Source organism: Bubalus kerabau, chromosome 6, assembly GCF_029407905.1.
Source record: "Bubalus kerabau isolate K-KA32 ecotype Philippines breed swamp buffalo chromosome 6, PCC_UOA_SB_1v2, whole genome shotgun sequence".
Classification (NCBI taxonomy): domain Eukaryota; kingdom Metazoa; phylum Chordata; class Mammalia; order Artiodactyla; family Bovidae; genus Bubalus; species Bubalus kerabau.
Genome location: NC_073629.1, coordinates 105,089,199 through 105,101,714, shown reverse-complemented (window position 1 = coordinate 105,101,714; position 12,516 = coordinate 105,089,199). Strand labels below are relative to the sequence as shown.

Here is a 12,516-nt window from a genome sequence, read left to right as displayed (position 1 = left end):
TTATTCTTCTCTGAGCCTCAGTGCCCTCTGGTCTCATCTCCTGGGCAGCTCTCCTGGGCTTCCTCGCAGATCAGCCGATAAGCTTTGGCCTTGCACTCACTCCCACACAAAGAAAGGTCCTGCTCTTAGGTTAACCTGCTCTCCCACCCTTTGTAGTCTTTCACCCAGCTTGATCTTCACACCCACACTCTGCTGTGGGCCTGCCCATGCTCTCCGCATGTGTGGGCTGCCTTCGCCCTTCCCATCTGGGCACTGCAGTCTACAGTGACCATGGTGTGCTATGCAGCTGTGACAGGGCCCATGCAAGGCTGGTGACTGTCCATGTTTGAATTTGACTTCAAGCACAGTTTGCTGGAAGGGACACAGGTCCTGGCCCCCAAAGCACACATGCATACACAGGGCACACCTGAAGCCCAACCCAGGCTCCACGTGGACGGGAGGTCCACGGAACAATCAAATAGGAGGTGAGCCCTAGGGCAGTGGCAGACAACTGCTGTGCCCGTGGTCCCTCCTCCCAGCCCAAGGCCTTGATCAGAGCCTGGAAGAGCTGACTTCTGGCCTGCCCCATTCACTGAATCCTATTCCCTCACATTCACACAGAAAAACAGAAACAAAGAAAGGCAGGTTCCGTCTGAGATTTTCCTGAGTAGTGAAGGCTGACATGGTGTCAGAACCAGTTCCCTGGCTCCTCTCCCAGGACACGTTCCTAGCGCCATATGCTGCCATGGGTAGAAATGCCAGCTGCAGGACTCTGGACAGTTGGCAGTGTTTTCCTGAAGTCTTGGTAGAGTGTGGGGCTCCATTCTCCTGCCAAGGCTGGAGGCAGCCCCACCTCCCTCCTGGCCACACACATGCCCATGGTCTTAGGGTTGTGCTGAAATGGCTCCACGTCCCATGGTGGGAGGGAGTGATGGGGAGCTTACCTGCTAAGGGCCAGCCGTGGTCTCATGGTCGAGATATGTCAGAGTTTTTTAAGAGCTTGCAGGGTTGTGCTGGAGGGAGGCCTGTGGGAAGCAGAGAATGTGAGAATATTATACCACCGCCATCTGTCAACTTGCACTTGAGTTTGAAAAATGCATCCCCACATGGTGAGCACAGCCTCACTGAGAAGAGCTTCACAGCTGAGCTCCAGCCACCACCGCTTCTCCAACAGGGTCATCCCAGGGTCAAGATCAGACTCCCCGGGGGTGCCATCCTAGCCTCCTGACCCCACTCCCAGAGCTGGAAGTCTGGAGTCAACAGCCCCCTCTGGAGCTTCTGTGTTCTATTTCTGCTTCCCAGTGGAGGAACTCTCACTTTCAAGCACTCCTTGAGAAAAACCTCCCCTCACGGGCTCCCAGAGCACCAATCATTGTAACTCATTCTTTCTTCCATTATCCATTCATTCATGCCAGCATTCCCTAGCCACTTGGGGAATCTCTTACTGCTGCTGTGAGGTCTTATGGAAGCAGTCGTGGAAAGGGACAGCTCAGGCCTCGTAAGTCACTTGTACACCCAGTGCAAATGCCACAGCTCCCAATCCCCAGCCTGGTGGGCTCCCCTCTCCAAGTGATCCTGTGCTAGACATTGGGCAAAGCCCTTACACTCCACGCAGGACCACAGGATGCTTCCCATCAATTTTAGCACGAGGACTCCTTTTCAGGTGAAAGTATTCCTCAAAACGCCCCACCCCTCCACGGTGCCCTTAGTATCTCTTCTTTGAAAAAGATACAAAAGCTACAGGAATGTGCTAAGTTGTTCCAGTCGTGTCCGACTCTTTGAGACCCTATGGACTGTAGCCTGCAAGGCTTCTCTGTCCATGGGATTCTCCAGGCAAGAATATTGGAGTGGGTTGCCATGTCATCCTCCAGGGGATCTTCCCAACCCAGAGATCGAACCTGCATCTCTTACGTCTCCTGCATTGGCAGGTGGGTTTTTACCACTGGCACCACCTGGAAAGCCCTACAAGAACATAACGCCTTGCAATTAACTTGTTTTTTAGGGATTACAGCACCACGACTAGTTAAATAACGGTTATCCACGCTCGACACAGTTATTTCTGTCTTCCATGTTTAAGGCTTTGACCCCTGGGGGATCCATTCATTCAATATTTGTTCAATGGGTATTTAAGGGGCATCTCTGGGATGCCTGGCTCCGGGGCCACAGGTTAGGGGTCCAGGTAGGGGAAAGAGCAGTGGCTCTGCATGGTGGGGTGCTTAAGCTCAAACCCGGTACAGACTGGATGCGAGCCCTCGCAGGCCATGTGTCCTGTCTCTAGCCCAAAGTCCTTATGAGTAAAGTGGAGATGATCACTCTGACCCTGGAAAGTCATAATAGGATGAAATGAGATAGAAAGCACCCAGGTCAGGGCCTGGCATAAAGCAGAAGCTCAACAAATGGGCACCAGAGGATTTGCATCATCATCGACCATCACCCTCATCATCATCATTGCCTTTATTATCACCACCATCGTTGTGAACGTCCTCATTGTCAGACTGCCACCGCTGCCACCATCACATCATCCTTTCCGTCTCTTGCTGAGCCCCAAGAGGCCTGCCCTTGCCCCTCCAGCAGGATACACTGTAGTCTCCACCTTATAATAGAGAGATGTGTATGCACATTTTCTTTCTCAAAGTCATGTGCTGCTCTATAATTTCAGAGCTGTGTGAAACTGGGTAAGGTACTTAACCTGTCTAAATCTGTTTCTGCATGTAAAAATGGGACAAGTTTTAGTAACTCATGGAATTGCTGCAATATAAATGCATATAAAAACTCAACACAATATCTGGGATTTGGTAAATGCTTAATAATTGCTGGTCATTATTACTGTTATTATTACACTTCTCCTCCTAGCCTCTGAGCCCCTGCAAGCAGAGACCATGCCAAATTCATCTCAGTCTCCCCACAGAGTCTAGCACAAGACTTTTCTCCCAACAGACATTAATGAATGTTTGCTAAAACAGTCTTGGAGGCTTACACAAAATCAGATGCAAAATAACTCAAGGGCCAGGAGCATGGAACATGGTCAGGGAGAGAGGAGGACAGAGCCCTGATGAGACTCTGAAGACTTCCAACAGATCTCCTGAAGGGAGCCATTTGTTACCTGGGGAGCCAATCTGCAGGTCTGCTAGGACCTTCAGCCATCCATTCATTCATCAAGCTGACCAAAATCTCATTTGGTTCAATAACAAATCCTTGCCCAGTGTCTTCCCCCTATTTTAAATCTTACTTCCATCTGGCACACCAGTTGGTCTTCACAGAAATGCTTGCAGGCAGTTAGAACAGGTATGAACAATCCATTTTGTAAATAAAGAACTGGAGACTCAGAGAGGTGATGAGACTTGCCAAAGGGCACATAACCGTCAAGGACATGGTGGAAAGTAGACCAGGGTCCCATTCATGACATTGACTCCTTCCCACTGGCCCCATGATGTCAAGCACTTTACAAATCTGGAATCGCTCATTCTCACTGCCCACTTTGCTTCTCAGTAAACGAAACTGAATTAAGTTATTTTAGTGCTATTTTAACATGACTGTTGGAAAAGAAAGATGAGAAGTTCCGTGAGTCAGGGACTATGAGAGCCACAACTGTATAGGGGCAATTAAATGTATGGATGCTGATCCCAGATGGCTTGGGTTCAAATCCTGACTCTGACATTCATTAGCTGTGGACAGAGCTAAAGGACAGAGCACTTGACAGAGCTCTGGACAGAGCACTTAAGCTCTCTGTGCCTTGATTTCTTCATCCATAAGGAAAACTCATTCCAGCTACCTGCGGGACTGTAACAGTTAAATGAACTAATTTATGTGCAGTATCTAGAACAGTACCTGGTACATAGAAAGGGTTAGTTGTAATCACTATTATATTTTTTAATACTTTTTATGTTATACAGATTTATATCTTAATATTTTAAATTATTTAGTTATTTATTTATGACGGCACTGAGCCTTTTTGCTGTGCACGAGCTTTCTCTGGTTGTGGTGAGTGGGGGCTCCTCTCTAGTTGCAGTGCGTAGGCTTCCCACTGCAGTGGCTTCTCTTGTTGCAGGACACAGGCTCTAGGTGCGTGGGCTTCAGTAGTTGTTGCATGTGGGCTTAGCTGCCTCACAGCATGTAGAATCTTCTTAGACCAAGGATCGAACCCATGTCCCCTGCATTGGCAGGTGGATTCTTACTGTATCACCAGGGAAGTCCTATAATCATTATTATTCGTGATGCATGCTCTGCACCTCAAACAAGGCCTGGCACAGAGAAGATCCCTAAAAAACATTTATTGGATGGTTTAATGCATGAAATACTCCCTGGAAAGAGGTAGGTAGCTGTGCCTCCAGGATGGATAAGTCAGTCACAAAGGGAGCTGGAGTTCCGGTCTCAGAGAACCTAGGGTCCCCAAGTTCCTAGGCCAGACGAAACCAGGAGGAAGGAGATTGGTTCAAGAGGTTTTATGTCCAATGCATGTCAGGCTGTGCATGTGCTGTGTGCTCAGCTGCTCAGTCGTGTCCGACTCTTTACGACCCCATGGACTGTAGGCCACCAGGCTTCTCTGTCCATGGGATTTTTCAGGCAAGAGTACTGGAGTGGGTTGCCATTTCCTCCTCCAGGGGATCTTTCTGACCCAGGGGTTAAACTGGAGACTCATGCATTGGCAGGTGGATTCTTTACCACTGCACCACCAGGGAATCTCTATGAAGAGCAGTAAATATGACTAATAATAGTTAAGAATATGGGCTCTAGAGCCAGATACTGAAATTCAAGCCCTCACTCACTCTGTTACTACTAGTTGTGCCTTACTTCCTAATATTGCCTCAGTTTCCTTATCTATAAAATGGGGATACCTACCTTGATGGAAAGTTGGGTTGATCAGATATCCTATGGAGGAGGTAAAGCCTCCTATACCCAGCCCTGGCTCCTAGAAATACTGATGACGAGCCCAACAAGGTCAACAGCAGCTGACCATGATGGAACTTGTCCCATGGGCCAGTTCATCCTATGCCAAGTGCTGTTCTTACCGTGCTCTCCCTCATGTGGGCTTTGCATCCCTCTGCTAAGGCTGTGATGTGTTAGAAATGCTTAAGCTGCACCCTCGGCCAAAAGGCTGCTGAGAAAAGGCAAATTCTCTATTTGGTCCCAGCGCAGATTGGGCCCCATGGAGGTGACATGGCTCCTTGGGAAACGGTCCCCCGGGAAAGGTGGTCTCCAAAGAGTCCACCTGGGGCGCCCCCCCCCCAAGCACCAGTACAAGCATCTCACAGTCAGCGTGTCCCAGTCCCAGGGGTGCAGACCCTGCTGTGCTCAGTTTCCCTGTTCAAGACCCCCAGCCTCACCAGTTGGCCTGCTTATGGGAAGGAATGGACATTTGTTGAGCCAGAAACTTTACAATCTTGATTTCATGTAATCCTCACAGCAAGCCTGCAGGTGGGTACCCAGAGGTCTCCGTGGACCAGCTACAAGACCCTGAACAAACTAGTCAATCACCCATGCCTCCGTTTTCTCATCTGTGAGCACTAGGTAAATATCCTTATTCAGTAAACCTGTTTTGCAGAGAAAGATGCTGAAGCACTGTGGGGAGGGAGGTGCTCTGTCCAAGGCCATATAACTAACAAGTGATGAAGCTGGAGCTGTATGACTTCACAGTTCCACCCATTCATTCATCATCAATTCTGTTTTGAAGGCCCACCCAGTACTGTGCACTAGATCCAAACTCCCTCTCTTTTAAAAAAAACATTCATAGATGGTATTATGGTATCATACTGAAACTGTATTTTTAATTTTCTAAAACCACAGTGACTTAACAGAAGTCAATATATTTTTTATCTTTGAATAAAATTGTATTGACAGGTTCTAAAAAAGTTTTTGCTTGTTTATTTGTTATTATTTATTTCTCTTTTTGTAGATTTTTTTTTTAGAAATAAATAATAAAACCATTTGGAGTTTGACTACAATAAATAAGAAATAAAAAGTATTCATGATGCAGTGGGACAGAAACAGTATAAGCCCAAAAGACTAAATTATTTACTATCTGGCCCTTTATAAAACAAGTTTGCTGACCCCTGATCTACTTGAAGTGACAAATAGATTCAAGGGATTAGATCTGATAGAGTGCCTGAAGAACTGTGGACACAGGTTCATGACATTGTACAGGAGGTGGCGATCAAAACAATCCCCAAAAAGAAGAAATGCAAAAAGGCAAAATAGTTGTCTGAGGAGGCCCTAAAAATAGCTGAGAAAAGAAGAGAAATGAAAGGAAAAGGAGAAAAGGAAAGATACATCCATCTGAATGCAGTGTTTCAAAGAAGAGCTGGGAGAGATAAGAAAGCCTTCCTAAGTGACAATGCAAAGAAATAGAGGAAAACAACAGAATGGGAAAGACTAGAGATCTATTCAAGAAGATTAGCGATACCAAGGAAACAATTTCATGCAAAGATGGGCACAATAAAGGACAAAAATAGTATGGACCTAACAGAAGCAGGCAACATGGACCACAGCCTTGTCTAACTCAACGAAACTATGAGCCATGCTATGTAGGCCCACCCAAGATGGCCATGGTGGAGAGTTATGACAAAATGTAGTCCACTGGAGAAGAGAATGGCAAACCACTTCAGTATTCTTGCCTTGAGAACCCCATGAACAGTATGAAAAGGCAAAAAGATAGGACACTGAAAGATGAACTCCCCAGGTGGGCAGGTGCCCAGTATGCCATGGGAGATCAGTGGAGAAATAACTCCAGAAAGAATGAAGAGATGGAGCCAAAGCAAAAACAACACCCATTTGTGGATGTGACGTGATGGAAGTAAAGTCTGACGCTATAAAGAGCAAAATTACATAGGAACTTGGAATCTTAGGTTCATGATTCAAGGGAAATTAGAAGTAGTCAAACAGGAGATGGCAAGAGTGAACATTGACATTTTAGGAAATCAGTGAACTAAAATGGACTGGAATGGGTGAATCTAACTCAGATGACCATTATAGCTACAACCGTGGGCAAGAATCCCTTAGAAGAAATGAAGTAGCCCTCATAGTCAACAAAAGAGTCCAAAATGCAGTACTTGGGTGCAATCTCAAAAACGACAGAGTGATCTCTGTTTGTTTCCAAGGGAAACCATTCAATATCACAGTAAACCAAGTCTATGCCCCAACCACTAATGCCAAAGAAACTGAAGTTGAACAGTTCTATGAAGACCTACAAGACCTTCTAGAACTAACACCCCAAAAAGATGTGTTTTTCATTATAGGGGACTGGAATACAAAAGTAAGAAGTCAAGAAATACCTGGAGTAACAGGCAAATTTGGCCTTGGAGTACAAAACGAAGCAGGTCAAAGGCTAACAGAGTTTTGCCAAGAGAATGCACTGGTCATAGCAAACATGCTCTTCCAACAACACAAGAGAAGACTATGCACATGGACATCACCAGATGGTCAACACCAAAATCAGATTGATTATATTCTTTGCAGCCAAAGATGGAGAAGCTCTATACTGTCAGCAAAAACAAGACCAGGAGCAGACTGTGGCTCAGATCGTGAACTCCTTATTCCCAAATTCAGACTTAAATTGAAGAAAGTAGGGGAAATCACTAGACCATACAGATATGACCTAAATCAAATCCCTTACGATTATACAGTGGAAGTGACAAATAGATTCAAGGGACTAGATCTGATAGACAGAGTGCCTGATGAACTATGGACGGAGGTTCTTGACAATGTACATAAGGCAGTGATCAAGACCATCCCCAAGAAAGAGAAATGCAAAACACCAAAATGGTGGTCTGAGGAGGCCTTAAAAAGAACTGAGAAAAGAAGAGAAGCTAAAGGCAAAGCAGAAAGGCAAAGATATACCTATTTGAATGCAGAGCTCCATAGTAAGGAGAAAGCCTTTCTCAGTGATAAGTGCAAAGAAATAGAGGAAAATAACAGAATGGGAAAGACCAGAGATTTCTTCAAGATAATTAGAGATACCAAGGGAACATGTCATGCAAAGATGGGCACAATAAAGGACAGAAATGGTATGGACCTAACAGAAGCAGAAGATATTAAGAAAAGGTGGCAAGAATATACAGAAGAACTATCCAAATAAGATCTTCAAACCCAGATAACCATGATGGTGTGATCATTCACCTAGAGCCAGACATCCTGGAATACAAAGGGAAGTGGGCCTTAGGAAGCATCACAATGAACAAAGCTAGTGGAGGGATGGAATTCCAGCTGAGCTATTTAAAATCCTAAAAGATGATGCTGTTAAAGTGCTGCACTCAATATGCCAGCAAATTTTGAAACTCAGCAGTTGCCACAGGACTGGAAAAGGTCAGTTTTCATTCCAATCCCAAAGAGAGGCAATACCAAAGAATGTTCAGACTATCACACAATTGCACTCATCTCACACTCTAGCAAAATAATACTCAAAATTCTCCAAGCTAGGCTTCAATAGTACATGAACTGAGAACTTCCAGATGCTCAAGCTTGATTTAGAAAAGGCAGAAGAACCAGAGATCAAATTGCCAACATCTGCTGGATCATTTAAAAAGCAAGAGAGTTCCAGAAAAACATCTATTTCTGCTTTATTGATTATGCCAAAGCCTTTGATTGTGTGGATCACAACAAACTGTGGAAAATTCTTAAAGAGACGGGAATGCCAGACCACCTTACCTGCCACCTGAGAAATCTGTATGCAGGTCAAGAAGCAACCGTTAGAACCGGAGAAGGAACAATGGACTGGTTCTAGATTGGAAAAGGAGTACATCAAGGCTGTATACTGTCACCCTGCTTATTTAACTTATATGCGGAGTACATCATGTAAAATGTTGGGCTGGATGAAGCACAAGCTGGAATCAAGATTGATGGGAGAAATATCAATAACATCAGATATGCAGATGACACCACCCTTATGGCAGAAAGCAAAGAAGAACTAAAGAGCCTCTTGGAAAGTGAAAGAGGAGAGTGAAAAAGCTTGCTTAAATCTCAACATTCAAAACACTAAGATCAATGCATCCCATCCCATCAATTCATGACAAATAGATGGTGTAACAATGGAAATAGTGAAAGACTTTATTTTCTTGGGCTTCAAAATCACTGCATGTGGTGACTGCAGCCATGAAATTAAAAGATGCTTGCTCTTTGGAAGAAAAGCTATGATCAACCTAGACAGCATATTAAAAAGCAAAGATGTTACTTTGCCAATAAAGGTCCATTAGTCAAAGCTATGCTTTTTCCAGTAGTCATGTATGGATGTGAGAGTTGGACTATAAAGCTGAATGCTGAAGAACGTATGCTTTTGAACTGTGGTGTTGGAGAAGACTCTTGAGAGTCCCTTGGACTGCTAGGAGAGCAAACCAGTCAATCTTAAAGAAAATCAGTCCTGAATATTCATTGGAAGGACTGACGCTAAAGCTGAAGCTCCATTATGTGGGCCACCTGATGCAAAGAACTGACTCGTTGGAAAAGAGCCTGATGCTGGGAAAGATTGAAGGCAGGAGGAGAAGGGGACAACAGAGGTTGAGATGGTTGGATGGCATCACCGACTTGATGGACATGAGTTTGAGCAAGCTCCGGGAGTTGATGATGGACAGGGAAGCCTGGTGTGCTGCAGTCCATGAGGTCATAAAGAGCTGGACGCTACTGAGCAACTGAACTGACTGACTGACTGACCTACTTGATGAGATATTCCGCATCCTTTAAAAACATGATTATCTTTTGATTTCAGGTTGATAAAAGCAACCTACAAAGTTTTATATACAGGATGATTTTGCCTATGTAAAAAGAACCCTATATAACAAAACCACATGAAAACTGAACATAAAAAACTCAGAAAAATAGATGAAAGTATTAACAATTTTGGGGGATAGAAACACAGTAAGTGATTTATGCTTTTTATTTCCTTTTACTTGTCTTTACTTTCTAATTCTTAGGAAACACACAAGTATCATATGATGGAAAAATCACCTTTTAAAAAGAGAGATGCATAGTGGAACATCTCAGCTCTGGGAATCCTAGTAGCCAAGGTAAGGAGTGAAACAAGATGGGTTTTATCATCAGTGGTTAAGAAGGAGCCAGAGAACTACAGAAATACAATCCTCCTGGCCCAGATTTCTGAAAGACTTGGTCAACAGGGTCTTTGCATCAAGGGTATTAAAAAAAAACAGCACATAACTTTATTCTTTACTAATGTACTGAGGTATTCCATGCATATATGACTATTCTTCAAGTATTGACCTTCAAATGATGTCAAAGAGAAAATGCTAAGCTAAGACAATTCTAGTGGCCAGGGTGATATAGGAGTTTATAGCTCAAGGAAAAACTTGTGGAATCTTGTGGGGAAAAGCATCAATGGATCCAATAAACGCATACAGTTTCTGCAGAGAATTTTTTTCTCAGAAAACAAAACTTACATTGGAGACCAGTGTGTAAAATAGATAAAGATGAGGTGCCTTGGTAGAAGTTGAGTGGGGCATGTTTTAGGTCACCCTCACAACTTTCTCCAAGACTGCCCCTGAATGGGGTTCTGTGTCACCTCTAGGTGTTCTTGGAGCCCAGCTGGCAAATGGCTCCATTCGCCACCCCTTGGAGACCTGTAGAGCCCCTGGTCCTTTGCCAGGTTGAGGGCACTGGTGAGGGCAGCAGAAAGGATGCTCTGTGCTCACAGAAGGCAGAGCCCTGTCCTGTGGAAGACACAACTATGAGCACAAAGACAAGGTTTCACTGGGGATATTAAAAAGCACAAGTCATAACTGTGCTTTCGTGACGGGCGTTGGGTTGGGTAGGAAAGGACTCGGCATTCTGGAGTGGCAGTTCTGGAGCCATCTGAGGCTCTGACAAGCGGCAGGCTGATGCCCAAGAGGAGGCGGGTCTTTGGCGGGTGGATAAGCCTAGAGGACAAATATATGAACCAAGGTTACAATCTCAGTTCTGTTTGAAACCTGAAGAACAAAAAATAGTTAGCAACAGGATGTGGGACAGTATATTGAAGTGGTTAAGAGGGGGCTCTGGATCAGATTTGAATCCTCCTCTGCTACTGACTTGCCCATGGGAAAATCATCAACTCTTCCCAAGCCTCAGTTCCCTCACCTGTAGAAAAGGAAAATCGTAGCCATATGATAGAACAGTTGGGAGGATTAAATGAAATAGTGTCTGCCAAGTGCTTGCCGCCTTACCTGCCCCATAGTAGATGCTCCATCATAGTTTGCTATTTGGCCCAAGGGACCTGGCCAAGCCTGTAACCCATCCTTCCTGGAGTTTGGTTAACCGGGGCATGGACTTCCGAATTATGCAGTTTTGAGGAAAGTCTCAGGGATGTTCTGAGGCTGTCACCAGTTCCCTGTAATTCATTAGTAGAAGAATTTGGAGAGCAGCTGGGAGGAGCCAGGAGCAGCCATCCCTCAGGTGAGTGTCTCAGGTTGACTCTAGAATGACTTGACAGAATCCTCTGCTTGTCAGGGTGATGTCAGAGGGGGCTGCCTTTGTCGTGACGGGGTGCTCATGTGTCTCCTGCTCTGAGTGGCCATCCCCATGCGGTTAAGGTCATGTAGCTTTTACTCCACATGAGGGACATGAAGCGTGCCATCTCTGCTTTGGCTTAGGGTCCAGGCATCACGGGCTACTGTGGACATTGGCTGGGTTTTGGCCACTCCCTACTTCTGCAATAGCACTGATTTCATTTTGGAGGAATGAGCTGTCCTGCTCTTGGTGGACAGTTAGGCAAGGCTCCCTGCAGCCCAAGGGATGACGTGAGGCTCAGCTAGGTATTTTGTTTGCTCCTCCCATGCCTCTGAATCTTCCATCTCTGCAGCCAGGACAGGACTGCCAGTGATTCGTTCCTGTTTTCTGCTCCTCGAGGGGGCCCTGGATCCTTTTCTGAGCCTGGTTCTCCAGCCTTCCTACAAATTCTGTGAGAGTCTCATTATCCTTCCAACTTACTTCTTTTTCACTTGAGGTGTCTAAAGTCAGCTTCTGTCACTTACACCTAAGAGCCCTAATAGATGCAGAGGAAGAAGTCAAAATGGCTTCCCTGGCTACAAAGGGCTATGACCAGGGGTTCTGGCACCAAATGCAAACAGGAAGAGTTCAAGTGGAATACAGAAGCCTTCCTTTGTGGGGCCAGCCCTTCCCCATGCCCACAGGGTAGACCATTAGTCCAATCCTGTGACGGTAGTTTCATTTCACTTTCTCGTGAGTGGTTTGGGCATAGGCATGTGACTCAATTCTGGCTAATGGGGCCTTTTATTCCCATTTTATAGCTAAAAGAAGGATCTCTGGGATAAGAAAGAGATTTTGGAAAAGATGATTCTCTTCTGCACCATCTACCATCGTGCCTGCAAATGGCCCCTGGGACCATCTTATGACCTGGGTGAGAGAATGCTGAGTCGGTGGGAAGGTGGGCAGAGCAGGAAAAGCAGGAAAGGGATGGGCCCTTGTCATTACTGGGCTGCTGGGTTATTCAAATCTGGAACTGTCCGTATCTCTAGGCTTCTGGAGTTAATAAACCCCTTTTATTAAGCTGGGGCTTCCCTGGTAGCCACCTGCAGTTGGGTTTCTGTTATCTGCAGCCCC

The 12,516-nt window shown here is 45.4% G+C and overlaps 1 protein-coding gene across 1 annotated transcript in view; it reads right to left on the bottom strand.

Moving 5' to 3' along the window:
* The window catches only part of HIVEP3 (HIVEP zinc finger 3), a 179,281-nt gene extending 178,276 nt beyond the window's left edge, over positions 1-1,005 (bottom strand). Inside the window, exon 1 of the mRNA XM_055586202.1 lies at positions 924-1,005. The gene's annotated coding sequence lies outside the window, so the exon portion shown is untranslated. The remainder of the gene's footprint in view (positions 1-923) is intronic.
* Between the last annotated feature and the right edge of the window lie 11,511 nt (positions 1,006-12,516).